The 27,566-nt window shown below is 36.5% G+C and overlaps 1 long non-coding RNA gene across 8 annotated transcripts in view; it reads left to right on the top strand.

Annotated features, from left to right (window-relative positions):
• The first annotated feature begins 204 nt into the window (after positions 1-204).
• The window catches only part of LOC139041568 (uncharacterized), an 81,349-nt gene continuing 53,987 nt past the window's right edge, over positions 205-27,566 (top strand). The window contains exons 1-4 of one of the 8 annotated variants that reach the window (XR_011496977.1): positions 206-2,107; positions 6,634-6,773; positions 23,609-24,108; positions 25,736-25,963. This is a non-coding gene — a long non-coding RNA (uncharacterized lncRNA). The other 7 variants (XR_011496979.1, XR_011496974.1, XR_011496981.1 and 4 more) reach the window with 7 other exon arrangements.

The following is a 27,566-nucleotide window of genomic DNA, read 5'->3' as shown; positions in this document are numbered from 1 at the left end:
AAAACACCAAATAGAGTCATTTATCTCTATCAACTGGAAAGGAAATTTTCTAAGAAATATGTTATTTGAAATGAGTAATGTTAAATCTTCATATGAAGTATGATATCATGTGTTGAAAAAGAGGGCTATGTATGTTTATATAGGCATAAATTTTTCCAAAAGGATGTTCAAAAGCATTAACAGTGATGGCTTTTGGGGGAAGGAAGTGGGGAGATAGGATGAAATATGCCTTTAGATTTAACTTCACACTATTCTGTTTGGTTAGCTTTTTTTCTTTTTTTTTACTGAGGGCATGTATTAATATAAAAGTAAATATTTAAAAACTAGATAACATTTAGCAGCATAAAATTAAAGTATCATCTATCAGGTACACTGGACCCAAGAAGCCTGCTATGGGGCAGGACTGAGCAAAGAGTGGTCATGTAGAAACTGGAGCTGAGAAATCACTGACTCCTGAGGAGGAGCAGAGGGGAGGACCAAAGGGAGAACACTGCTCTACTTCCTCATTACCAGCCCATTTTAAGACAGATAATCATTGGGAAACAGGTAACTTATAGCAGTGTTTCTCAAAATCAGAATTACCTTGGGCAGCTTGTTAAAAATACAGGATCTTTTTACTCTTTTCCAGAATATCTGAATAGAAATCTTTGGAAATGGGGTCCTGGGCTATACAATGTCTACATGGTTCTGGTTGATTCATTGGCAGGCACACTAATATTTGAGAACTGTGGGAGTTAGGGCCTTTGATAGAGAATGAACTTGAATTATACCCATCATTGAGTTCCAGATTACTGGGGTGGTGGGCCTTTGGGAGGTCTTGTTGGTCTACCCCCTGGGGGGTGATGGCCTCTGATGCCTTCCAGGAGGAGGTGGTGGAGGATGGTGTTGTTGGCCTCCTGGTCGGGGTGGTCTCTGCTAAGGAGCATCCTCTTGGTTTCCGTCATCAGAAGGAGGTCTAGGTCAGAGTCCTACTGGTCAGGGTGGTCTCTGTTGTGGAGCATCCTTTTGGTTTCCATCATCAGAAGGGGATCTAGGTGGGAATACTCCAGGAGGTTGTCTCTGAGGCTCCTGATCTGGACTCTGGCTTGAGTTATCTTCATCTGCAAGGGTATGGCCACGAGAATAGATGAGTTTAGCGATCAAAGAATCCCCTCTCATTTTCATCTCTGATGACCTTATCCGAAGTCCCTTTCTCCCAGAACCTGCTTCAAAACTTCCAACCTCCCTCCTGCCTACTGCTTCCTTATGCAGTAGTCCTCTTACTGTGCTTACCAGTGATATTGAAATTCTAGTTGTTTGCTCCTGAGACAAACATGTGACTTTAATTTTGATGAAAAAGTAGATCTTAGATATCTTAGAATTGCCAGAGAATTTCTCCAAGTACAGAGTTAAAGCAAAGGGCTTATTAATGTCACTCATGTTGCTAGCTATATTTCAGGCCACTGACGTAATTTGACAACTATTATTCTAAGTCTGGCCACTTGGGCTCCACGGGGAAACCTCAGGCTCCAAGACTCAGGTAGAGAAATACTATGAGAGAGAGAGAGAGAAACAAAATGCTGGACCATAGGAGATTCTCTAAAGAACTGTGGGAAATTATCAGCCACAGGGGCATAGTTAAGTTGAGAAACACCGAGAAAGGGGACCCAGACCCTTATTTCTCTGCATTTCTCCTTAACCCATAGATTTATAGAGAGGAACATTGGGGAATCAGGAAATGGTTGAGGGGTTGCTTCTCAGCAGGATGGAGGAGTCAGAATTAGGACTCCTGCCCTTTTTCTGTCACCTCTCAGCAGTCATTGCTGGCCTGAGGGAATAGGCAGCACACTCCTGTGGTCATCCAGGCCAGAGATGTCTCTGTTATTCAAGTTGGAGCCCTGCTCATGGTCCCCAGAGTCAGGATTGGTTAAACAATTGCCTATATCTCTGGGTACTAACATTAATTAATTCTTGACAGGAAATGATGATAATAAGACATTGGAGAACTGAAAAGTTCCTGAGAAAAGAAAGGAAAGAAAGTTGGTTGAAGATTAAATGGTATTTATCTGACATGAGGGTTGAATACTCTTCATAGGAGTCTTCTGGAAAAAGAAGCACAAGATGAAAAGTTAAGTGCCAATCTTTCAGAGCTCACCACTGTTCTACAGGGAAAGGAACACTTCCATCCACTACCTGTCTATTCCCTAAGTTAACTTGTCACCATGGTCTATGATATCTTTGAAAAGAGCGGAAGATGTAAGGGGGTGGCAAGGTTGTTAGTATCCTGAGTATCAACCACAAACTCAAAATAGAAAAGGCCCTTTTTATGCTTCCTAGGATCCCTCAAACCCTAATGCTAATTTAAGCTAAGTGCTGTGGGATTTCATGTTTTTGCATACGTCTGCCCTCTTTCTTCATTTTAACTACTTGACTTATATTAACATGTTTTCTCAAAGAGGGTGACCAGGGGTAAGCATTTGGATACAATCTTCCACATATCGTTTATAGCACATTGAAATATTAAATATGGATGGGAGAAAAATGAGAACATTGGATTCTGGTATCTCTATATCTCTATGTAAGAGAGAGAAATTTCATATCCCATTCTCTATCTCTGAAATAGCTCTGATGTGCATTTATCTTCATCTATATGGCTTCCCCTATCAAGGACACCTCAACCACTGTCTACATTGATTATTGAAATATCCTCACAACTGAACTTCCCTGTACCATTCTCACCATCTCCCAGTGCATCCTCACAAAACAGTCAGAGAGATTTTTTCTAAAAATGTAAATCTTACATTCTTGTTCCCCTGGTCAAAATTCTTTACTGGGTTCCATTGCACTTAAAGTATATGGCCTTGGCATGAAATGAGGACATGACTGGCCTTATCCTTGTCTTAAGAACTATGCAGCCTCCTCTTTCCTCTCATTTCTTTCCCCTCCATACCCTCTTCCTCACTGCAGTGCAATCTGCCAAGCCCCAAGCAGAGTCCCAATACCTCCCCTCCCCATTTTTTTTTTTTTTTACCATTATTTGGGCAGTGAGCTGAGATCAGGGTCAGCAAGGCCACTGAGAGCATGACCAGCATCATGTTGGAGGAAGCTCTAGAGTTTCTCCCAACTCTGCGCTGGGAGAACCCGGTTGGCTTCCTTTATAAAGACAAGTAGAACAATGGAATCTTTGAGCTCCACACTGCATGGACCTCATCTCCTGAAAGATTACGTGATAGTTTACTCAGTCAGGTCAAGTGCATCCCTTATTTCTTTTGGAGACTTAGCTTAGAAGGATGGGATGATGTCCCATAGGATGTTGTTATTGTCTCATTTCTCAAATGTACAACATATGACTTGGGAAGTTTTTGAGGGACAGTGTCCAAGCAGTCAGTAAAGGTATTAGAAATGTTCTGTCATCATTTGATTTTCAGTCTGATAGTAAGGCTGTTTCTCTGTTCTAACATTGTGTTGTTCATGTGTGTGTGTGTTGACAGTGATCTTATAGCCAAAAGTGAAGAAGGTCAGTATCTCTGGCCACTATTATGGACCAAATTCCATGAGTCACACTGTGTGTGTGTACCTTTATATGATATTTAGCTAAAATTTTTGATGATACAGAGATCATTTCTGCTTGTCTTTGAAATGTGTGAAAACATACCCTTCTGCTCACATGGACAACAGAAGCTGGACCCTCAGCCTGTTCAGGCCCACAGAGTTCATCCAAGATTCTCTGTATCTGTCTTTAGTTAGGGAAGTCTTCTCATTGTAGAACACAGGTGAACTAAAACTTTCTGTTCTTATTAATATTCTTGGGAGTTATGATATTCTGTGAATGCAAAGGTCGACACAGAACCTACGATGGGATTTCTAGAGCAGAACAAAATGAATAGACACTTCTTGAATGTATCATGCTATTTTAGGTCTCTCAGACTTCTATGCTGTTTTCCTTTTTAAGAATCTTGTGTGAGATTCAGTTTATGACTTACGTCTTTGAGGAAATATTTCAACCACCCCTGCTAGTATATTAGTGGCCACAATTATGCACTTGAATAATACAGTCTGATACCCCCTTCAAAGCCTCAATTGCATAACACTGATCTTCTATTTTTCAGTGAGTTTCTGTCCTGTAATGTGTTTTCTCAGATTATTCTTCAACACAGGGAATTTTCTCTGCAATATTCAGATGCTCATTCCTCCCCACTTTCCTTCTGAAACTTATTTGTTGATATTTTATCTCGAATCAATCTTCCCCATGTTTATTTTCCCTCTTATGTCTAGCTTTTTTTTTTTTTGCTATGCATTTTGGGAAAATTCCTTTATTTAATCATCTAAATCAGGGGCATTCTACTCTTCCTTAGTTTTATTGCCTTTTGTGTATAAAATCTGGCAACAAAGTATTGTGTTTCCAAAAAGGTCTTCTTAAGTCACCTGCATTGGTTGCCTTTTCAGCTGCTGATCATTGTTATATTCAGTAGTTGCCAGCTCATCCTTCTCAGTGGAAATCAAGATGATTCAGTGTCATCAATTGCCACTTATTTCAGAACTAGTGTAGGTCTTATGTTGTTCAGTTTTATGCAGAACCTGTTGGAATTTGAAGATAGTTTGGTTGGAATATCAGAAGCGAGTCTGTGTGGCTGGAAACCCTCAAGACAGGCCCTGAGCAATGTGGATGAGTGGATCCTGTGCCATGTACCTGAGTGTTTGGGTCTGGCCTTTTCTGAATTATTGTAGATAATATTACAGGAAGGATTTCTAATATAATGGAGTTTGCTACAGATGACTTTGCACTTGCAAGGTTACCAGGCAGACTGAGTTTTTTTTTTTTTCCTGGCAAGATTGTGGATTTTTTCCAGAATAGGGGTTATGTTAGCAGTTGGCAATTCTTCTCTGGTTATGTGGGAATGCAGACTGGTTCTAGCTGGGCTTTGTGGGAGAAAGGGAGTAGTTCATGGGCCTAACTGATACCCTTATGTTATTGGGATGACTGCCCCTGGTTTCTTCTGACATTATTTTGGAAGAGAAACTGGAGATGATCAGTCCTGACCAGGTGGCTTATGACAGACCTTCAGATAGGGAGAGAGAGTCAGAGATACAGAAGAGAGGGGAGTGCCAGGCAGACTTACTCACATTATGTGGGTGGCTGCAGAAGGGGCAGTCCTGATGGAAGGCAGGCTTCTCTTCAGCTTGGGGAGCACTGGAGGAGAGCAGGGCATTCTGCAAAATATCACTAAGTTCAGGTCTTTCACTAAACTTCTCCAATGTCAGTGATGAGATGAGTGAAAGAGCGCAGTGTGTTATGAAAGAATAAATATAAGCTGTGAACTCACCTGACACTCCTGAAAAAGAGGATATGGAAGAGGCAAAAGAGAAGACTGTTAATTATGAGGAATGGAGTTGAAGGAGTGAGCAATACTATAGCAGGAGTTTAGGTACCTTAAGATGAATTGAAGCTCTCAAGCAATCTACTTGCCTTCTATACATATGTTTAACTTAAGGTGTCACAAATGGAGTTCCTGATTTCCAGACCATAAAACCTGCTCTCCTTCAATCTTTCCTCAGTCAGCGACAGTTGTTTCAGCCGTTTGTCCAAAAATTTAGGAGTCATTCTTGACCTCTCTTTCCCCCCACCCCACTGCCCATTAACAAATCCAGTGGACTTCACCCTCAAAATATATCTCAAATATGACCACTTCTATGATCTCTACCATGAGACCTTGTGATTCAGCAATGAGTCTCTCTCTCCTGGAGCACTAGCAGCCTCCCAGCTGGTCCTGGTAACAGTCTTGCTTTCCATCACATCCCATGTCAGTCTCCTCACAACAGGATAATCTCATGAGTATCAGTGACAGTGAAATTCCCTTTTTATGATTGAGGCCTTTTATGTGTCCTTCTGTGTGTGTGAACTGACTGTTCATATCTGTCTCTGACTGGTAGAATGAAAGTTCACAGGGACCAGATGGATAAATCGTATAAGGCTAACTTGTTCAAGGAATAGAGAGGACAAGCATTCAGAATACCTCCTGGATGGATCTGTACCATTATCCAGGACAGTGGAGATACAATGTTCTGAGTCCCAAAAAGTCTGTCCAATGTGTTCATGGTTATGGATGATGAGTCTGAGTCAGTGAGGCTTAGACTTTCAAAACATAATCGTTCTCCCCAGGCTCGGCGGTTCATAAGTCAGACCGAGATGGCTGTGTGAGTGTGTAGGCCGATGTGGATGAATGCCATATACACCTCTTATGACAAGGACTATCATCCACCTCAGAGTTTTATAATTTTCCAGATGACTGTAGAGCAAAGCACCGTACATCCAGGCATGAACAGAGTTATCACCCTTAGCTCTTCAGCCTCGTATAGTCTGGTCCAGCACATTCTTGAACATACACCTGTAGAATTGAAACAATAACACTTGCAATCACATTTGGTCATTTAGATATTGGTTGTTTTGTGGTTTTCTTAGTGTTTGGTTTAATTTCTTTATATATTGTAGATGTCAATGCTGTGTATGATATATATTTTGTAAATATTTTCTCCTAACACCTTGAATGTCTTTTAACTTTGTTCATGTTTTTTATTATAAGGACTTTTAAGTTTGATGTCCATAAATATCTTAATCTTTCCTTTTATATCCATGTGTTTTGTGTCTCGTTTCAGAATTTTTCCTAGTTTACTGCCATAAACACCCCTACCTTGCTTCCTCACCTCACCACTACAGACATTCTCACTCTGCTTCTTCACCTCAACATCATAAACATACGTATATTTTAAAGAAGAAGATAATACCACTAAGGCAGGTATTAACTTTTTTCGTGTGTATGAGGAAGATTGTGCCTGAGCTAACATCTGTTGCCATTCTTCCTCTATTTGCTTGAGGAAGATGTTCCCTGAGCTCATATTTGTGCCAATCTTCCTCTATTTTGCATGCAGAATGCTGCCACAGCATGGCTTGATGAGCTGTGTGTAGGTCCATGCCCAGGATCCAAACCTGCGAACCCTGGGCTGCCAAAGTGGAGCATGCGAACTTAACCACTATGCAACTGGGCCAGCCCTGGCAAGTGTTAATTTTTATCAAAGACCTACAGCATAGTTTCACATGAAGGAAGTTGATGCCTCTTGTGATGGATTTAAAGATATCTCCACAAATTACTTGATACTCCTCCTCTCAAGTGGTGGAGCTTAACTTCCTTCTCCCTGAGTGTGAACTAGACTCCACTTCCAGTGAACACAATAGGGTAGAAGTGATGGAGTGTTATTTCTGACAAGATCATGACTTCCATGCCGGTTGTGCTGTCTCACTCTGTGCAGCCATACCTTTCTCTGGGGGAAGCCAGCCGACCTGTCATAGGGCAGCCTGGGGACAGTGAACCTAGTTGGCATGTTGTGAAAACACTCAGCATATGAAGTGGTCCATGTGGTAAGGAACTGAGGTCTGCCAGCCACCATGAGTGCGTGTGGAAACAGATTTTCCTGTGTTGAGCCTTGAGATGACTACAGTCCTGGCTGACAGCTTGACTGCCACCTCCTGAGAGACCATGAGCCATAACCACCCAGCCAAGCTGCTCCTGGACATCTAACCCACAGAAACTGTGATATAATAGATGTTTGCTGTTTTAAGCTTCAATGTTTGGGGCAATTTGTTGCATAGTGACAAATAAGTACATCACCTCCTGTTAATATCTTGCCTCTTTTAAAGCAATGAGTCTTGCAAAGGACTCAAAGAAACAACTCTTGCATTATGGAAAACATACCTAGTTCCTCAGCCTGGCTTATATCATTAGAGTCACCATTCAGGATGTAGTTTTGTTGTTATGTATGATAGATATTACAAACTCAAGAATAGATTATATTTTATTTCTTCTAATAAACGAGCAGATGTGGGGCTTCCCAGTTTACTCCACCATAAATTTTATCCATCAAGAGGAGACTGTGCTGTGCAGAAAAACATTTTACAGAAGAACTTAAAATTGAAGGTAAGTAATAAGGAAGAAGGAGAACCCACATAACTTCAAATATAATCAAGTGCCCAGAGTCAGATGAATTGCATCTTTGATTATAGGGAGCTTGTAAATGTGATCTTAAAGTTAGAAATTTTTGAGACAAGGAAGTTGCATGAGAGATAGGAGCATAAAGACAAGCTTTTAGAACTCCTACCCCATAAAATAACATAAGAGAAAGGTTAAACAAAAAAAAAAAAAGAGTCAGAGGATGATCAGTGCTGAAACTGTAGGAGAGGTGTTGATTGTTGGCCAGCCTGTCAGCATCTTTTCTTGGGGGAACTACTTTAGTTCTTCTCATCCCATTAGAGCTTCTAGCCATAGTTGCCCAAACCCAAGGCCACTGGGGTTGGCGTATGATCCATTCTGGGCCAATCATAGTACGTAACCTTTCCCATAGTGATTGGCTGAGGAATTGTCATCAGATTAAAGCATATCTAGTCAGTGTCTCCAAGGGTTTCATGTATGAATGAGTTGCTCAGATGAGAGGATGGAATATGGAGCTGCTGGCAGTCATTTTGGCAGCCCTAGGGAAAGAGCTGAGACATTAGTGAAAGCCTTTTAATTACATTTTGAGCCACTGATTCCAGTCATATTTGAGGTCCCCATTATTTGCATATTCAATTTTCCTATTTTACTTAAGCTAATTTTAGTTGGGTTTTTTTGCATTTGGAACCAAAACGATCCAGGTGGAAAAAATGTGTGCTAATTGCAAAACAGAAACTTTGAGATATTTCTTCTAGAAACAAAAACTACTAGACTTCTCTTGATAAGGTATCAGCACACATTTTGTGAAACAACTGGGCACTTGTTCTGTCATATTCCATAAATTTGACTTTCTGAAGTTGGAGGATTGGCTGCAACGAGTCATATTCTGCCCCTTTTGGAGCCCCTTTTTCTATCATAGACCAATAGTATTTAGAGGTGTTTTGGGCAGCTAGAGGGGAGAGTAGATATTGCATGCCATGTTTTTTCCAACCTGTCTTTATGTAGGTACTCTTTGCTTTATTCCCTTTTCAGTAGGAATAATGTGAGCCTTTTATTCAGAGTTTGGTAGAACAATTATAATTTACAAAATGTCTTATTAAGACTTGCCACAATTAAATTAATTACATGTCTATTTTGAGAAGCAATAGAGAATATATTTATCAATTTGAAGATATAAAGCCAAAAATTCTATATTTGGTAGATACCAAAATGAGGATCTGAAATACTCTCAGTTTTAAGCTATAATTGGTCATGTATGAAGTTCTGTATGGGTTTTAAAAATTAATTATTCAGGTAGCAGTTTAAACAAAATATTTTTGTTTCAGTCAACTGCTAGCTCAGTAAGAGTTAATAGTGAGAGCCAGTATGTAGGAAAATAAAATCATACTTAGTGTTCATTAACAGAAGTATATTGACTAGATTATTGGAGTTGAGGATAAATCTGACTCTGAAGGATAGTTCCCCAGATCCTCTGGTCCCAGCACATGAAGTGTGTCAATCTTTTCATGAGAATTTCTTGCTCGGGTTCTGTGCCTGTAGAGATCCACTTGGATAGATTCTCACCATTCTATATGATTTCAAAATAGATGGAAGAGCCAGACAAAATCCAAATTTTCTTTTGCCACTTGAGGTCAGCAATCTCATTGTGCAGGTTTCTTTTTTAATACTGATTTTGTTATACCAAAGTGTCATTTAACACAATGAAATTTTCCTAACATTTTTCCTAATGGGAATGTGTAGAAGTTATCAATGTACCATGACAGAATAAATATCAGAAACAATATCACCAAATGAAACAAAAACAGCAGCAGAAGAGGAGTTGTATAAGCTTCCTGATAAGGATGGTCAAGGTTAAAGGAAAGTAGGTAGAGAACAGTTTACAGCTTGGAGCAACATCAGATCCTTAATCCTTGTTAAGACTCCCAAGCAATCCAGCCTCAATCCCTCATTCTACTCATTTGTGACAATTTGGGTTTTTTCTTTTTCTTCTGAAATATTAAAAATGTGTTGACTGATGCCCTTTATCCTGAACTATCCTTCGATATTGATTTTTAGGGGATTTCTATTAAGAATAAGTACAGAATTTTAAACTAACACCTTTTCTGTGGCTACTGAGAGGCAGTCCACTGAGAGTTTAAGAACTTTAGCACAGGGCAGTCCTGTTGACAAAGACTTGTAAGTCCATTAAATCAGGATATTTTGTTTGTAGTCACATAACATATGAAATATATCTGAGCAAATACAACTGTATAATAATGCCTTTACACACTATCCAATGCATTTTAAATATTTATTGACTGTGTAATTTAATTAACTTTACTCTTTAGAGCAATAGATTTCCTGCCTGCTTTTTCTTCTTCTTCTTCTTATTCCATTTTTGAGATGAATATTTAATAATTTACCTTAAACCATCTAGAATTTATTTTTTTATGGCACGAGATAGGAATTTAACTTTACTTTTTATTCATAGTTTGTCTGGGTTAAGATTTTTATATTTTTCCATTAATATTGATAACTAATCAGTGTGTATGGAAGTCCCCTCTAAACACAACACAAATCCCTTCTGGAGGTTGTTTTTTCTCCCTTTCCACACCATAACATTGCCCACTAATGTTTGATTAAAATCAGCTATAATTCTATTTATAATTTAAAAAATTTATTTTCACAGTTTTGGACAATTATTTCTGATTTCTTTAAGTTTTATAGCTATTTCATTAGTAGTTACTGAGGCAATTATTATTTCTAATCATCTTTCCTTATTCTATTTTCTTAGTCATTGCCATTCGTTACTGTACAAATGTGCCCATTTATCCCTTTCACCTTTTCCCCACCTCCACTCTCGTCTGGTAATCACCAATCTGTTCTCTGTATTTATGTGTTTATCTTTCACATATGAGTGAAATCACAAAGTATTTGGATTTTTCCATCTGACTTGTGTTGCTTAGAATAATGTCCTAAAGTTTCATCCATGTTGTTGCAAATGGCGAGATATCATCTTTTTTATGTCTGAGTAGTATTCTGTTGTATACATATATATATATATATATCACTTCTTCTTTATCCATTGATCCATCAATGGACACAAGTTGTTTTCATGTTTTAGCTATTGTGAGTAATGCAGAAATGAACTTACGGGTTCATACATCTTTTTTGAATTAGTGTTTTTGTGTTCCTTGGATAAACACCCAGAAGTGGAATAGCTGGATAATATGGTAGTTTTAGTTTTACTTTTTTGAGGAATCTCCATACTGTTTCTCACCATGCGTACACCAATTTACATTCCCACCAGTCCTGTGCAAGTGTTGCCTTTTCTCTATATCCTATCCAACACTTATTTCTTATCTTTTTAATGATAGCTATTCTGACGGGCATGAAGTGATATCTCATTGTGGTTTTGATTTCCACCTCCCCAATGATTAGTGATGTTGAACATCTTTTCATGTGCCTAATGGCTATCTGTATATCTTCTTTTGAAAAATCTCTAGTTAGATCCTTTGTCCATTTTTTAATCCAGTTGTTTGTTTTTTTGTTGTTGGGTTGTATGAGTTTTTTAAATATATTTAGGAAATTAACCCCTTATCACATATATGATTTGAAAATATCTTCTCCCAATTGGTAGGTTGTCATTTCATTTTGTTGATGGGTTCTTTTGCCATGCAGAAGCTTTTTAATTTGATGTAGTCTCATTTTAAAATTTTTTCCTTGGTTTCCTTTGCCCGAGGAGACATGTTCAAAAAGATATTTTTGACACTCATATCAAAGAGTGTACTGCCTATGTTTTCTTCTAGGAGTCTTATGATATCAGGTCTTCCATTCAAGTCTTTGATCCATTTTGAGTTAATTTTTTTGTATGGTGTAAATTAGTGATATGCTTTCATTTTTTTGCATATGGATGTCTAGTTTTACCAACATCATTTATTGAAGAGACTTTCCTTTCTCTGTTGTATGTTCATGGCTCCTTTGTCAAAAGTTAGCTGTCCCTAAATGTGTGGTTTTATGTCTGGGCTTTCACTTCTGTTCCATTGATCCGTGTGTCTATTTTTCTGCTGGTTTCCTGCTGTTTTGATAAATATAGCTTTGTAGTATACTTTGAAATCAGAGAGTGTGATACCTTCAGCTTTGTTCTTTTTTCTCAGGATTGCTTTAGCTCTTTGGGATCTTTTGTTGTTCCATGTAAATTTTAGGATTCTTTGTTCTATTTCCACGAAAAGTATCATTGGGAATTTGATAGGGATTGCAGTGAACCTGTAGATTGCTTAAGGTAGTATGGATGGTTTAACTATGTTTATTCTTCCAATCCATGAACATGGAATATCTTTCCATTTCTTTATGTCTTCAATTTAATTCAGTAATGTCTTATAGCTTTCAGTGTACAGATCTTTCACTTCTTTTGTTAAATTTATTCCTAGATATTTAATACTTTTGGTTGGGATTCAAAATGCGACTGTACTCTTGATTTCTCTTTCTGCTATTTCGTTGTTAGTGTATAGAAATGTAACTGATTTTGGTATGTTGACTTTGTATCCTGAAACTTTACTGTATTCGTTTTTTATTTCTAATAGTTTTTTGGTGGATTCTTTAAGGTTTTCTATATAAAAATCACATCCTCTGTTAATAGTGAGAATTTTACTTCTTCTTTTCTAATTTGGATGCCTTTTATTTCTTTTTCTTGCCTAATTGCTCTGGCTAGGACTTTTAATACTATGTATATAAGAGTGTTGAAAGTGGGAATCCTTGTCTTGTTCCTGTTCTTTAGGGATAGCTTTTACTTTTTCACCACTGAGTATAATGTTAGTTGTGGGTTTGTTGTATGTGGCCTTTATTAGGTTAAGGTACTTTCCTTCTATACTTATTTTATTCAGAGTTTCTATCATAAATGGATGCTAAATCTTGTCAAATGCTTTCTCTACAGTTATTGAGATGATCCTGTGATTTTTATTCTTCATTTTGTTAATGAGATGCATCACAGTGACTGATTTGTGGATGTTGAAGCATCAATGCATCCCTGGAATAAATCCCACTTGATCATGGTGTATGACCCTTTTAATGTGTTGTATTTGATTTGCTAATACTTTGTTGAGGGTGTTTGCATCCATGTTCATCAGTGATATTGGCCAGTAATTTTCTTTTTTTGCATTGTCCTTGTCTGGTTTTGGTATCAGGGTAATGTTGGCCTTATAAAATGGGTTAGGTAGTGTCACCTCCTCTTCAATTTTGGAAGAATTTGACAAGGATAGGTGTTAATTCTTCTTTGAATGTTTGGTGGAGACTTCTGGCCCTGGACTTTGGTTTTTTGAGAGATCTTTGATTACTGTTTCAATCTCCTTGCTAGTAATTTGTCCATTCATATTCTCTATTTCTTCTTGATTCAGTTTTGGAAGGTTGTATGACACTAAGATTTTTTTCCATTTCTTCTAGGTTATCCAATTTGTGGGCATAGAGCTTTTCATAGTGTTCTCTTATAATCCTTTGTGTTTTTGTGGTATCCATTGTAATTTCTCCTCTTATCTTTCTGATTTTATTTGTTTTACCCTTTCTTTTTTCTTAGTGAGTCTAGCTAAAGGTTTGTCAATTTTGTTTATCTTTTCAAAGAACCAGCTCTCGGTTTATCAATCTTTTCTACTGTCTTTCTAATCTCTATTTCATTTATTTCCACTCTCATTTTCATTATTTTCTTCCTTCTCTTGATTTTGGGCTTCATTTGTTCTTATTTTTTCTAGTTCTTTTAGGTATAATATTGAGATTTTATAATATTGAGATTTTAGGTATAATATTGAGGTTTTTCTTGTTTCTTGTGGTAGGCCTTTATTGCTATAAACTTTCTTCCTAGTACCACTTTTGCTGTATCTTATAGATTTTGGTATATTGTATTTCATTTTCATTTGTCTCCAGGTATTTTTTGGTTTCTCTTCTGATTTCTTCATTGATCCAATAGTTTTTCAGTAGCTTTTTGTTTAATCTCTACATATTTGTGATTTTTCCATTTTTCTTCTAGTAGTTGATTTTTAGTTTCATGTTGTTGTGTTTAGAAAAGATACTTGATAATGTTTCAATCCTCTTAAATTTATTGAGATGTTTTGTGGCCTAATATGTCCTCTATCCTGCAGAATATCCCATATGCATTTGAAAAGAATGTGCATTCTGCTGTTTTTGGATGTTCTATGTATGCCTATTAAGTCCATCTTGTCTAATATGCCATTTAAGGCCAATGTTTCCTTATTGACTTTCTGTCTGGATGATCTATCCCTGATGTAAGGGGGGGTATTAAAGTTCCCTACTGCTATTGTGTTACTGTTAATTTATGTCTTTTAATATTTGCATTATGTATTTAGGTGCTTCTATGTTGGGTGCATAGATATTTACAAATGTTATATCTTCTTGTTGGATTGTCCTTTTATCATTATGTGATACTTTTCATTGTCTCTTGTTACAGTTTTTGTTTTAAAGTCTAACTTGTTTCATACAAGTATTGCTATCCCAGCTTTCTTTTAGTCTCCATTTTCATGGAATATCTTTTCACATCCCTTCACTTTCAGTCTGCAAGTGTCTTTAGACCTGATGTGTTTCTCTTGCAGGCAGCCTATGTATGGGTCTTGTTTTGTTTTGTTTTTTTTTTTTTATCCATTAAGCCACATTCTGCCACCTTATGTCTTTTGAGTGGAGCATTTAGTCCATTTACATTAAAGTAATTATTGATAGGTGTGTACTTATTGCCACTTTGTCACTTTTTTCTGGATGGTTTTGTAGTTCTCTGGTTTTTTTTGTCTCTTGTTTTCTTCTGCTGTGATTTGATGACTTTCTGTAGCATTATGTTTGGGGTCCTTTTTCTTTATTTTTTTTTTGTATTTGTTATGGGTTTTTATATTGTGGTTACCATGAGGTAGAATTCCTTTAAAACAGTTATTTAAATTGTGAATCCATTCTCTCTGTGTCTAAAATTTTTCTTTATGTTTATTTTCTCTTTTCCAATGTATGCTGGGAAATATGTTAGCATTCTCTTTATCTCACTAATTCAATCTTTGTGTTCACTCTGCTTTTTAGACCATCTACTTTAAAACAATGGTTTACATTTATCATAATTGTTTTCTTTCTATTATGGAAGCTTGCTTTCTTAAATTTAGTGCTCCTGAGAATACATTGTATTTACAGTTTTTTGCATCTTTTCTTATCTGTTTTCTGCAGATGGAGGTGGATTTGTTTTTATGGTTAGTATCTTCTTTAAATGATGCATGTTTCTTCATAGGTTTGGTAAAATTTAGGGAATTAAGTCACGGTTATAAGAGTGGATTGAACAGTATTGATAGCTGGAGTATACATCCTCTGCCCAGAAATAAAATCCTGTTTGAGTCAGTGAATGCAGTTCCTGATAGTAAGATCTCCACTAAATGTGTCTGTAAGGCAACATTTTAAAAAAAGGAAATTTTTTTTTTAAAAGCTATTCTTATTGGTGTGTTAAGCTACTGTTACAGTTGTATAGAATAGCCTCTCTTTGACTCCTGTCTCAGGGATATTTACAAATATATCCAATTTGCTGCTTCACATTCCTCTCACAACTATTTAGTTCTAGGAGTCTAAAAGAGTGCTTTACAACTTTCCTAGGGATTTTCATTTAAGTCACTGACAATCACTCTACTGATATTGAAACTGGCATTCCTGATTTTTGTATACGCACAAGCAATAACCCATCTGGCCAAAAGAGATTGTGAGAGGTCATTAATTTTATGTGACAGACTAATTTCAGAGATACAACAAAAAATATGTCTTTTAATCAATGAAATACTGTTTTTAAATGAAAATTGTTGAGAGAAATGGGGCAGAAACACTATAATATCACAATAGCTTTATATTGCATATGTCAGGATTTTTTTTTACAGATATTATAGGCATAAAGAGCTACAGATGATGTAAATAAGAAATAATAAGAATGTTATACCATGTTAATCTAGCCAAAAATATTCCTAAAAAATTTAAGCATTCTTTCTGGTGCCTATGGAATAATTACCAATATTGACCATTTATTAAAAGATAACTTAGACTGTTGTTTGTAGATCACCTGCATCAGCATCACTTGGGATATTTATTAAAAATGCAAATTTCCAGACTGCATCGTACCTTACTAAATCAGTATCTATAGGATTAAAGTTCAGGAAACTTTATTTTAAACCAACACTCAGATAACTTTGATATGCTTTAAAATTAGAGAACAACTTCCAATTGGAGTATTAAGAAAAACTCAACAAATTCTAACAAAAGAAAATTGGTAAGCTTCTTTAGCTCAGCTGTGAACCACAAGTTAGACTTTAGTAATTAATTGTTGACAAATTCTTCTAACAATTTGAAAATGAAAGAGTTTCTAAGAAACTCCAAGGTTAAAAAAAATCAAACCTGAAAATAACAAACTACTTAAAAATTTATAAAAGTTGGAATCTTATATGTTAAAAATCTGTAGATTCAACGAATATTTTACTCATAAAAATTCATGGAATTAAATATTTTTATTACTAAACAATATGGTAGGAAAATAAGTGAAATAAATATTAAATTTAAGGAAATAGCAGAACAACAAAATAAACCCAAGAAAAACAGGAAAAAATATAAAGCTACAATCAGAATAAAAACAAAAAGAGAACTTTAAGTAAATCCAAGACTGCTCTTTGCAGTAGATAAATAAATAAAACAATAAGCTAACATAATTAAGAAAGAAACCAGGATAGATGAAATGAAATTGATTATAGAAATATATAGTACAACTCTATGCCAACTAATTTTAAATTCTGAATAAAACATGATTAATAAGCTATAAACTAACACAATTTAGTCAAGAATATATGATTTACATGACTAGATCAATATCTATGGATGAAGTTTAGAAAGTTGTTAAAAATCACTTCTGTTGAAAAGGACAGGTTCACATGACTTTAAGGATTCTTTTAAATCTTCAAGGAATAGACAGCTATTACTGTTTAAACGCTTCTACAGCATAGAGAAAAGAAAAAATTTCACACATTTTCATAAAGCTATCATTATTCTGACAATAAAATATTCTACATAAGCAGAAGTAGTTGTTATAGATATTATAACAAAAAATGAACAAATATATATGTTTATTTATTCCTTTGAGTTTTTTTAAATAATGAAAAACTGAGAACAACCTTGCTACTCTTTAGTCATTTTATATAACCATTAAAAATTATTGTGCATGAGTTTTAATCAAGAAAATGAAATACAACACATGAATTTGCATTGTCCTTTGACCCAAGTTCTCTGAAATGATTGAAAGTACTTTTATTAAAAAAAAATTTCTTTTTTGAGGAAGATTAGCCCTGAGCTAATATCTGTTGCCAATCCTCCTCTTTTTGCTGAGGAAGACTTGCCGTGAGCTACCATCCGTGCCCATCTTCCTCTACTTTATGTGTGGGATGCCTACCACAGTATGGCTTGCCAAGCGGTGCCATGTCCACTTATGGGATCTGAACTGGCAAACCCCAGGCCACTGAAGTGGAATGTGTGCACTTAACTGCTGTGCCACCAGGCCGGCCCCTGAAAGTGCTTTTAAAAGAATGACTTCATAATGTTTCTGAAAAATAACAGAGAGTATTAATTGAAAATATTAACAGAGATCATTAACTGAGTAATTGTGGATTAGAAATTTTTGAAGACTTCCTAAAGGTAGAAAGCATAGGCTATTGATGAACAGAGATACAAGATGGAAGGACACTCATAGTTGAAAGCACATATAAGAAAAGACAGCTGAGGAGGTTAGAATGGTTCAATATTTCAAGCTCAGAGTTGAGTAGATATCAGGAGTGGGAGGTCACCCTATAGGGTTATTAATTGAGATAAATTACAATTTTGAGAATTTCAACTCTCTGCTTCTTCCATTGATGCTGAGCAAAGGACTCTAGTATGCTTGCTACCAGGTTAAAAGACTGAGTGCGTGTTCTCTGTCCTAACTTCTAAGAGACAGCATAGTACCTAGATACCCAAGATTATAGATCTTGAGAAGAAGGCAATTGTTTTGCGGACAATGATCATAAATCTTCTGGAAAATGGCTTGGAACTAATACATAATTGATGTACAGCAATGAATGAGGAAACCCAAGGTCCTTTCTGCTTTAGTGACCATCAGTGGATGATGCAAGATAACCTGAAAGGACTCTTAACCAAATCTTTTAATACTCATAATAAGATAGTGTTTTCAGAAGATTCAGGAAGGGAATTGAAGCCTTACCAGAGTTTACTGAAGAGATTCATTTTCTCATGATTTATAGGAAAGCATCAATAGAGAGAAGGGCATGTATAATAATTTTTTAAGACTCCTATCTCAGATTCTAAGTTTCGTTAAAATACAGAATCTCATATAAAATGAAGCACACGGTAGCTAATATCGCTGTAGAAGTGAGAACATAAATATCCTTTATTCTTCAAGCTTGGATGTGTCAGCTGGGTTAAGGTTTAAAGATTGAATAGATCAGGGGAAAGTCATTCTGTCAACGATGGCTACAGTCAACCATGAGAATCAAGGGTGTTTCTAAGGTATGACATTTCCTTGTTGGGGAAAGATGGCATTAGACCCTGGGTCCAGACATAAGGTTGAGAGGCTGCAGAACTGGTAAGTATCCAAGGCCAAGAGAAGTTAAGGCCTGATGGCAGGTCTTATGAGTCTTGGACATTGAGACTGTTAATGTCCTCAAAATAAACCATCTAACCACTGTGGTGTCTTTAGGGCCTATTGAAAACCAGAGAGCAAAAATTGCTGTTTTACAATAAGTAATGAGGTAGCAATTTCAGGACATCAAAAGTCTTTGAGGTCATTCAAAGTGTTGTTCTATCATCCGTTCATTCCCTATCAAAGAAATATTACACAGCATTAGATATTACCTTGTTAGTTTCAGTGCCTTGCACATGAGAGATCTTTTTACATGTCTAAGAATATACGATACTTGACATTGAAAAATTAAAGGGACACAAGGGATGGTAGAATATTCTCACATTACACAGTCTCAGAATAACATTGCTAATACCACCACCAAAAATACAATTTTTGAGAGCAGTTGAATTTTATTGTCAGTTTTTTTTCATATGCTCTCCCCATTTTCCCTCCTATTTTTAAATCGTTTTACATACCTACATTGTGAGATCATATAACCGTTACTTCTCTCTGAACCTTCACTTACTTTTAGTTCTACAAGTAAGTGTACGTTTAATGCTCCAGCAATACTTACATTGATTCATTCTAGGCATTTTGGTGTCTGAGACTCATTCTCCAGTAAATGCTTCAGGAAGGGATCATGAGAACAACATTCCCTTAGTTAACAACAGTTTATTTATGCCCTTTTACTGGAATGTCAATTTTGCAGATAGAAAATCATGTTTTCTTTCATTCTGCATCTTAACTAAGTTACTTTATTTTATTTTGACAAAGAATGTTATTACCGAAAACTCTCAGGATGATCTACTTTTATTCCTATTATAAGTCACTGCAATTTTTCAGAGCTGCCCAAGGAATTTTTCTTTTTCTTTAAAGTCTAGTGATTATATTAGGATTTGGCTTTGTGTTGGTTTTTCTGGGTCAGTACTCTCAGATAGGTAGTTTGTTTTTTCAATTTCTAGTTTCAAATTCTTTTTTTTTTTAATTTCAGGAAAATTTCTTGTTAGTGTTTTTAGAGTTTTTTCTATTATCCTGCTGCAGTTTTCTTGTTTAGGGACTCCTATTAACTGTAGATTTGCTCTTCTTTGGCTATTTTTCAATATTTTTTACTCTCTCTAAAACCCCTATCTCTTTCTTCATTCCATTGTGATTTAAAATTTATTCTTCCTTTTCCCCCCAATTTCTTTTAAGGCATTATTCTTCGTTTGTATTAATTTTTGTGCTCCTAGTAATTCAGGCTTTGATTATGAATTGCCTCTTTTTCTTTTATTTCTAAGTCTTCCTTGAGTACCGTTATCTCATCTCTATAAGGCTATGTTTTTTGTCTTTTCTCTGGACATGTCTTTTTGAAGTGCTTTCATTGTCTGTAGAGATGGTATTTTGCTTCTTATTCTCCTTTTTCTTGTAATAATTTTGTATGAAGTTTGACTTACATTCTGTAGCATTTAAAACATTTTTATATATAGTCACTTTTACATAGACCTAAACTTGTAGAAGGAGGCGTGTATCAGGATAGCTTTTCTAAATTCACAAAGCTTTCTCTTCTGTTGTTTTCTTATACTACTAAAAATGCAATGGCTCATTTTTAAAAATTTCCTGGCTATGTTGCTCTGCTCCATTTTTATCTGGATTGTCTCCTTCTTTATCTCTTTTGTCCCTGGTCTGCTCAATTGTGATTACTCCCTCAGCAGTTTCTCCTCACCTGGGGCTCTGCCTGTAAGGAAGCTGTGGGGGTTCAGTTTCGAGTGTTTACCTGGCACAGACTGCTCCCACCTTTTACACCTCATGCAGGACACTTGCACTCAGCCGTTACTAGAATAGGCAGAGCCCTGAGTTTCAGCTGCTCTTCTTACTTTGGTCATCAACGTGTTCTGCTGATTCCTGCTTGGCTCTTGTTCTTAGGCTGATCAGAAGCAGCTGCCCTCTGCTTCCTACATACAGCCAGGAACATGCAGTTCTTGAGGCTCTTGCTTGTTTGTTCTCACTCACTTGTATTTTGGGTTCTTGGGAAATATTGTCACCTAGATTTATGGTAAAAATTGTTCATGGGTTTTTGGCTTTGTTTTCTAGTTTTTCAGGCAGTTTTTCTGTGGGAATTTGAAAAGATTAAAAAATAAACTTCTATTGCTAACGTCTTTTCAAAATTTCATAACATTAACTTTTTTTATGGAATAAGGAATTTATTTTTTCCAACTTCATTGAGATATAATTGAGGTAAAACATTGTGTAAGTTTAAAGTGTACAATGTGATGATTTAATGCACATATATATTGCAAAATGACTACCACAATAAGTTTAGTTTACAGATCCTTCACCTCACATAATTACCATCTTGTGGTTGTTGTTACTGTGAGAGCATTTAAGATCTAACCTCTTGGGGCCCACCTATAGCTGAGTGGTTAAGTTTGTGTGCTTCACTGTGGTGGCCCAGGATTTTGCTGGTTTGGATCCTGGGCTTGGACATGGCACTGCTCGTCAATCCATGCTGAGGCAGCGTCCCACATAGTACTACCAGAAGGACCTACAACTAGAATATACAACTAGGAACTGGGGGGCTGTGGGGAGAAGAAGAAGAAAAAAGCCCTCAACCCCCTAAACCCCCCCAAAAAAAACTAAAAGAGAAGATTGGCAACAGTTGTTAGGTCAGGTACCAATCTTTAAAAAAAAATAAAATAAAAATGATCTAATCTCTTAGCAACTTTCAAGTATACAATACGGTATTCTTAATTATAGTCACCATACTGTACATTAGATCCTCAGAACTTATTCTCCTTGTAACTGGAAGTTTTTACCCTTTAATCAACATCCCTTTTCCCCCGACCCCCAGCACCTAACAACGACCAATCTCCTCTCTGTTTCTACAGATTTGTTTTTTTTTTAATATTCCACATATAAGTAAAATCATACAGTATTCTATTTTTATGTCTAACTTATTTTACTTAGCACAATGCCTTCAAGGTTCATCCCTATTGTCACAAATGGCAGGACTTCCTTCTTTTTTATAGCTGAATATCATTCCATTCTCTATATATGCATACCATCTTTTCTTTATTCAACCATCAACAGATACTTAGGTTGTTTCCATGACTTGTTTGTGAATCACGCTACAATGAACATGGAGGTGTATATATCTCTTCATGTCAGTGATTTCATTTTCTTCAGATATATACCCAGAAGTGGAATTGCTGAATCATATGGTAGTGTTATTTTTAATTTCTTGAGGAACCTCCAAACTGGTTTCCATAGTGGCTGCACCAATTTACATTCCCACCAACAGTGAACAAGTGTTCCCTTAACTCCACATCTTTACCAGCACCTTTTATCTCTTGTCTTTTTGATGATAGCCACTCTAACACATGTGATATCTCATTGGGTTTTGATTTGATTTCCCTAATGATTAGTGATGCTGAGTACCTTTTCATGTACTTGTTGGCCATTTTATGTCTTCTTTGGAAAAATATCTATTCAGGTAATTTGCCCATTTTTAAATTGGATTCATTGTTTTTTTGCTATTGAGTTGTATGAGTTTCTTATATATTTTGGATATTAACTCCTTATCAGATATGTGATTTGCAAATACTTTCTCCCATTCCATAGGTTTACTTTTCATTTTGTTTATTGTTTCTTTTGCTGTGCAAAAGCTTTTTTAGTTTGATGTGGTGCCACTTGTTGATTTTTGCTTTTGTGGCTTGTGCTTTTGGTGTCTTATCCAAAAATAATTGTAGAGACCAATGTCAGGGAGTTTTCCCCTATTTTCTTCTAGGAGTTTTACACTTTCAGGTCCTACATTTAAGTCCTTAATACATTTTGAGTTAATTTGAGTGAGTATAAGATAGAAGTCTAATTTCATTTTTTTGCATGTGAATATCTAGTGTTCCCAACACCATTTATTAAAGAGACTATAATTTCCCTATTGAGTATTCTTGGCTCCCTGTCAAATACCATTTGACCTTATATGTGTAGGTTTATTTCTGGGTTTTTGCTTCTGTTCCATTGGTCTCTGTGTCTGTTTTTATGCCAGCACCATAGTGTTTTGATTACTATAGTTTTATAATATAATTTGAAATCAGGATTTAACTTTTTGTAATTTATATATCACTTTATGTACTTAGTATATCATCCAATATATATTAATGGAAATATATTTGATTTAACCTTAAATTGTACAAAATATATCAAGGAAAAACTACATTAGTTACTGGTGGAAAATACTGGGATAGTTTTCCCCAAATTTAAAAATCTTAGGACCGAAAAAAAAAAAGACAGGTGGACAGCTCATTTACCCATTTTATATATTTTTTTTACTCAAGCACTTCATTTAAAGTTTTAAATATTAATTAAAAATGAAGAAAATTAACTAACTGAAGTAGAATTGAAAGCCTAATTAAAATCAGACATTTAACCTTGTCTTCATAAACAGAGTTGTGGTTAATTTTTATAATTTCAAGTTTGAAAATATTATGCTGAAAACAGCATTTAAATGGCACAATTATGTCAAGCATGGCATGGCTGGAAACTATACAGCAAAAAATAATATATAGGACTGAATACAAATATAAATTTTTTATATAGCAATAACCAAAAACAAAAAATCATGACAACCAACAAACCAAACAAGGTTAAATAATAAGTGAGAAACTGGGATAAGTAGTTGCAACATTTTTGAGAGACAGTTACTTTTTACAAATGCTATAATAAAAGATTCAAGACTGCCTTCTTTGTCCATTGCTCAATGGTGTAATTCATGTATAAAGCTCGAGACTTCTAGATGCAAGATGCAGGGTCACTGTTCTTGCTGGGATGTGGGATGTTCACTATGAGATATTCGTGGTTGGGAGTTTGTTTCTTCTTTTCTTAACTAAAGGTACAGACAGAAAGAATGGTCTGAACTATTCTTGACCAACCAATAAATAAGAACACACTGCATTCTGTCAAATGTGTCCTTCTTATCCTTCATCCCATTTTGTGCTCATGAGAGTATGTTCTTATTTTACAGGACATATTCCTACCTACTCATTGATCCAAAAGGAAGATCAACGATCATCTCTGCTCCTGCCTCAGCCTGGTGGCATCTTTAGCATCTGTTTCTTAGACTGCCTGGGGACTTGGAAATAGATTATTGAAGATTTAAAGGGGGTGACAAACAACAAGTCTGCCTCTCAGCTTTAGTGTCAATTGAGAAATAGTCTCAGGAATCACACATACTTAAGTGGAAGCATTAGGTTTACCATGAATAAGACTGAACTGGAGAAACAATGTTTCCTATGGCTTGAATTAAGCTATCAAATATAGTATCTCTAAATATAAATTACTTCCCAAGATGGAAAACCTTCCTTTTTAGGGAAGAATCTGTCCCAGGAAGTTGAAGTTGACTGTATGAAGGGGCAAAAAAGATATTTCTCTCATGGAAGAATCACTTGGAAAAGATTAGAGAAAATTCAGGAAGGGCTGAACTGTATAGGCCCAGTGGCTTCTTCAGTCTCATCGATTAAGTAGGTAAGAGTAACTTAGGGCCAGAGATAAGTAGTGTTGCTCCCATTCTCTGTCCTGAGGAGTGAAGGTTCTCATCCTTCTGTGGAGTCATGATAGGGAGATGAATAAGTCTCTTTGATACTCTCTAGGTCTTTGTTCTATTAGAACCCATTTAGTGTAATCATCACCACCTGTGATCAACCAGCGGCCTGTCTCTCTTAGGAGAGGAGACTAGTGCCAACTCATGTTCAGGAAAGCTCTCTTCTAATACCATGCACTGCCTTCTTTTGTTTTCCATGGGAACTACTTGACGAGAGTTAAACTGTTACCCCTAGAAGGCTCTGAAACTGGTCAGAAGAGCTAATTAAATCAGCTTCAGGACCCAGTTCTATAGTTGCCTGAAGTTTTCCTCTAATTCTTCTTCCTGTTCCAAATTATGCCTGGCAAAATGCTCCAAAGGAGTTCAGCAGAGCTTGGGAAATGAAGTCAAATGCTATAATGTTATAACCAACAATGTTAATAATGCTGTGAATTTTGATATAACTCCTTATTATCAAATTATAGAGTAAAATTATCAGTCCCAAATTAATTTCACCTGTTTTTGTAAATTCATGTACAAATTAATCCTCACCAAGATTTATTCTGCTCATTATTGGCTACAGGTCCTCACTCTGATTCCTGGGTACAGTCGTGACAGAATTGCTCTTCTCTGCAATGGTGCTGTTCCTTCAGGATATCTTAAGTCATATTTCATATGTTCTACCTTTTTTGAATCCAGAGAATTAAGAAGTTCACAGCATCAAACCAACACACAGAAAATTTAGCAAACAAAGCCTGTTTTCAACTCCAGAGCAGTTCTAGGCAAAATTTTGGTCTCAGAACCCAGGTTGTGTAGTATGATTTAGACTAAATTCTATTGCCATCAAAGACTCTATCAGACCACGTCTGAGGATGGAAATGTAGGCAGAAGTTTGCTTGGTTTAGCCTTACCAGGATGTCCGTCAGTCTTGCCACCTGTCCAGTAATCCATGATTGGGGAATTTAAACTCAGTTGTGAGAAATAGCCATTCAACAAGTTAGTTGTTGAAGAGAAACACATTAAGTCACACCACAGGGATGGGGTCAGCAAGTTTAAAACTTTGAGAAACTCTTCAAGACAAACGATCAGACTTTTTTCAATAAATAAATTGTAGGGGAAGATAAGAGATGATGAGAGATTCTGCTGATTAAAAGAGACTTGAGAGATATATCCACCAGTTGCAAAGTATGAGGTTTATTTGGATTCTGATCCCCCGAAAAACCTTTAAAATGAATAAACGTAATTATTAATTATGAGACAGTCAGATACTTGAACACTGACTAGATATTTGATAATATTAAGGAATTATTGTTGACATTTTCAGTATATTAATAATGGTTAAGAAACATCATCCTTATCTTGTAGAAAGATACACACTGAAATATTTGAGGATAAAAAACTGATATGTTATTTAGGGTATGCTTTAAATTAACACAGGAGAGGATGAGAAGATGATGGTATTGATGTAATTAGATTGGCCCAGAGGTGATAATTGTTGAAGTTGCATTATGAGTATGTGGATGCGTATTATTTTATTCTGTACGTTTTTTATGTATCTATGTTTTTTTAAAGGAAGATTAGCCCTGAGCTAACTGCCGCCAATCCTCCTCTTTTTGCTGAGGAAGACTGGCCCTGAGCTAACATCCGTGCCCATCTTCCTCTACTTTATATGTGGGACACCTACCACAGCATGGCTTGCCAAGTGGTGCCATGTCCGCACCTGGGATCTGAACCGGCGAACCCAGGGCAGCCAACGCGGAATGTGTACACTTAACCCCTGCGCCACCGTGCCGGCCTCAGGTATTTGCATTTTTGTAATAAAAACTTTTAAAGATATTAATTATGGCTCTGTGGTGAGCATACCAGGGGGGAAATTCAGCTCTGCAAATTGTCTGCTCTGTAGAAGTGGAATTTATGTCAACTGGCTTGGGTATCTTTTCTTTATTGTCTGCCCCTATCCTCCATGCTCTGCTACTGGAGAGGCTGACTTGCGCCAATGGACTCCTTTTATTTCAGTTTCCAGTTGGTTTTGGCCAATAGGAAATTAGAGAGACACAGGACAGTGAAGGTCATAGCAGAGTGGCAAGGTTCCTGGATGGGAGATTATAGCTCATATCAGGTAACCTCTCCATTCAGCTCTGTCTTGGGGTTTTGGGAACTTCTGTCCTTGTGCTTTAGGTCTAAAGCTGATAATGACATCCGTTTCCAGACCCTATCGTACAGCTCTATTCCTTATTATTTCCCTATATACTTCCCACGTTATTAAGTTTTCCTCCAAATACCCAATTTGAGTGTGTTATCTATTTCCTGCCGGGACCCTGATTCATAAAATGTCTAAAACTTCTTATATTCATTTCAATAGATTTCTGATGTCCTGGTGCTGAGCTGATTTGGGCCCTAGGTGGTAACACAGTCTGGTAACTACTCATGAGCAGGCTTTTTACTCCCTGCTGCTGATGTCTCTTGCTGTGAAATTGCTTAGATGTAAAAGCCTTGCTGGGTAGGATGTTTGTTCCAGCAGGATGATCACCATCAGCAGGAGGATCCCTGGCACTGGGGTTCTAAAGTTACCAGTAAACAGCACTACACCTGCTGTTGCTCCTTCTGGTTTTAACCCCAAAGGGCCTAGGGAGACCCAATGCCTTTGCCATTTGCTCCTCAAGACCCTGTCTTCCCTCTACTTCTGATTGTTCCAGGCCATGAGTAAAATTTCTGTTGGCTACATCCTTTTTCTCCCTTTTGTGGGATATTCCTCCAGGGTTTAAAGACTTCTATGAACCCCACTTATTTTAGAAATGGCCAGGTGATATACAACAATCTTCAGCTATATCTAAATGCAGTCTGTTTCTTTTTCTACTATCTTGTGGCTAACACTGTTGGTTGGAATGTCATACCTTTATTTTTTTTAACATATCTTTTGTGTTCAAGTTCTCAGATATATTTTGTTCTCCAAAATACTCTTCTTGATTACATTTGTTGATTCCTCACAGTGAAAGACAGGAAGTCAATAAATTCTGGCTCTGATAAAAGAACTTCCATTTAATAGATTTTGTCCACCTTCACCTCACCATGGATAATGCCACTTAAGAATTATTTTATCAAAAGAACGTGGAACCCTCACCTCGACCTCATGTAGTATTCCTGCGATACCCCCTGCCTTAGTAGACCTCGTGTTCATTGCTTCTACTTTCAGAGACCTAATTCCTCAAATATCCTAATGATTTTTCCCTAGCACACCAGAAATACTTGCATCCTTACCTACAATATATGTGTCAGCCTGAAAATCCTGTAAGCTGTTTTGACTGATTTTCCTGTTTCTTTCCCTCTAAAATGTATAAGCATTTTATGTAACAGCTCTTGAATTTCATCTGTTATTTTTTTTTTTTGAAACTCGGTCACCCTC

This window comes from Equus asinus, chromosome 22 (genome assembly GCF_041296235.1).
Source record: "Equus asinus isolate D_3611 breed Donkey chromosome 22, EquAss-T2T_v2, whole genome shotgun sequence".
In the NCBI taxonomy this organism is placed as follows: Eukaryota; Metazoa; Chordata; class Mammalia; order Perissodactyla; family Equidae; genus Equus; species Equus asinus.
Note: the sequence above shows the minus strand (reverse complement) of the source record. Positions and strands in the feature narration are given on the sequence as shown.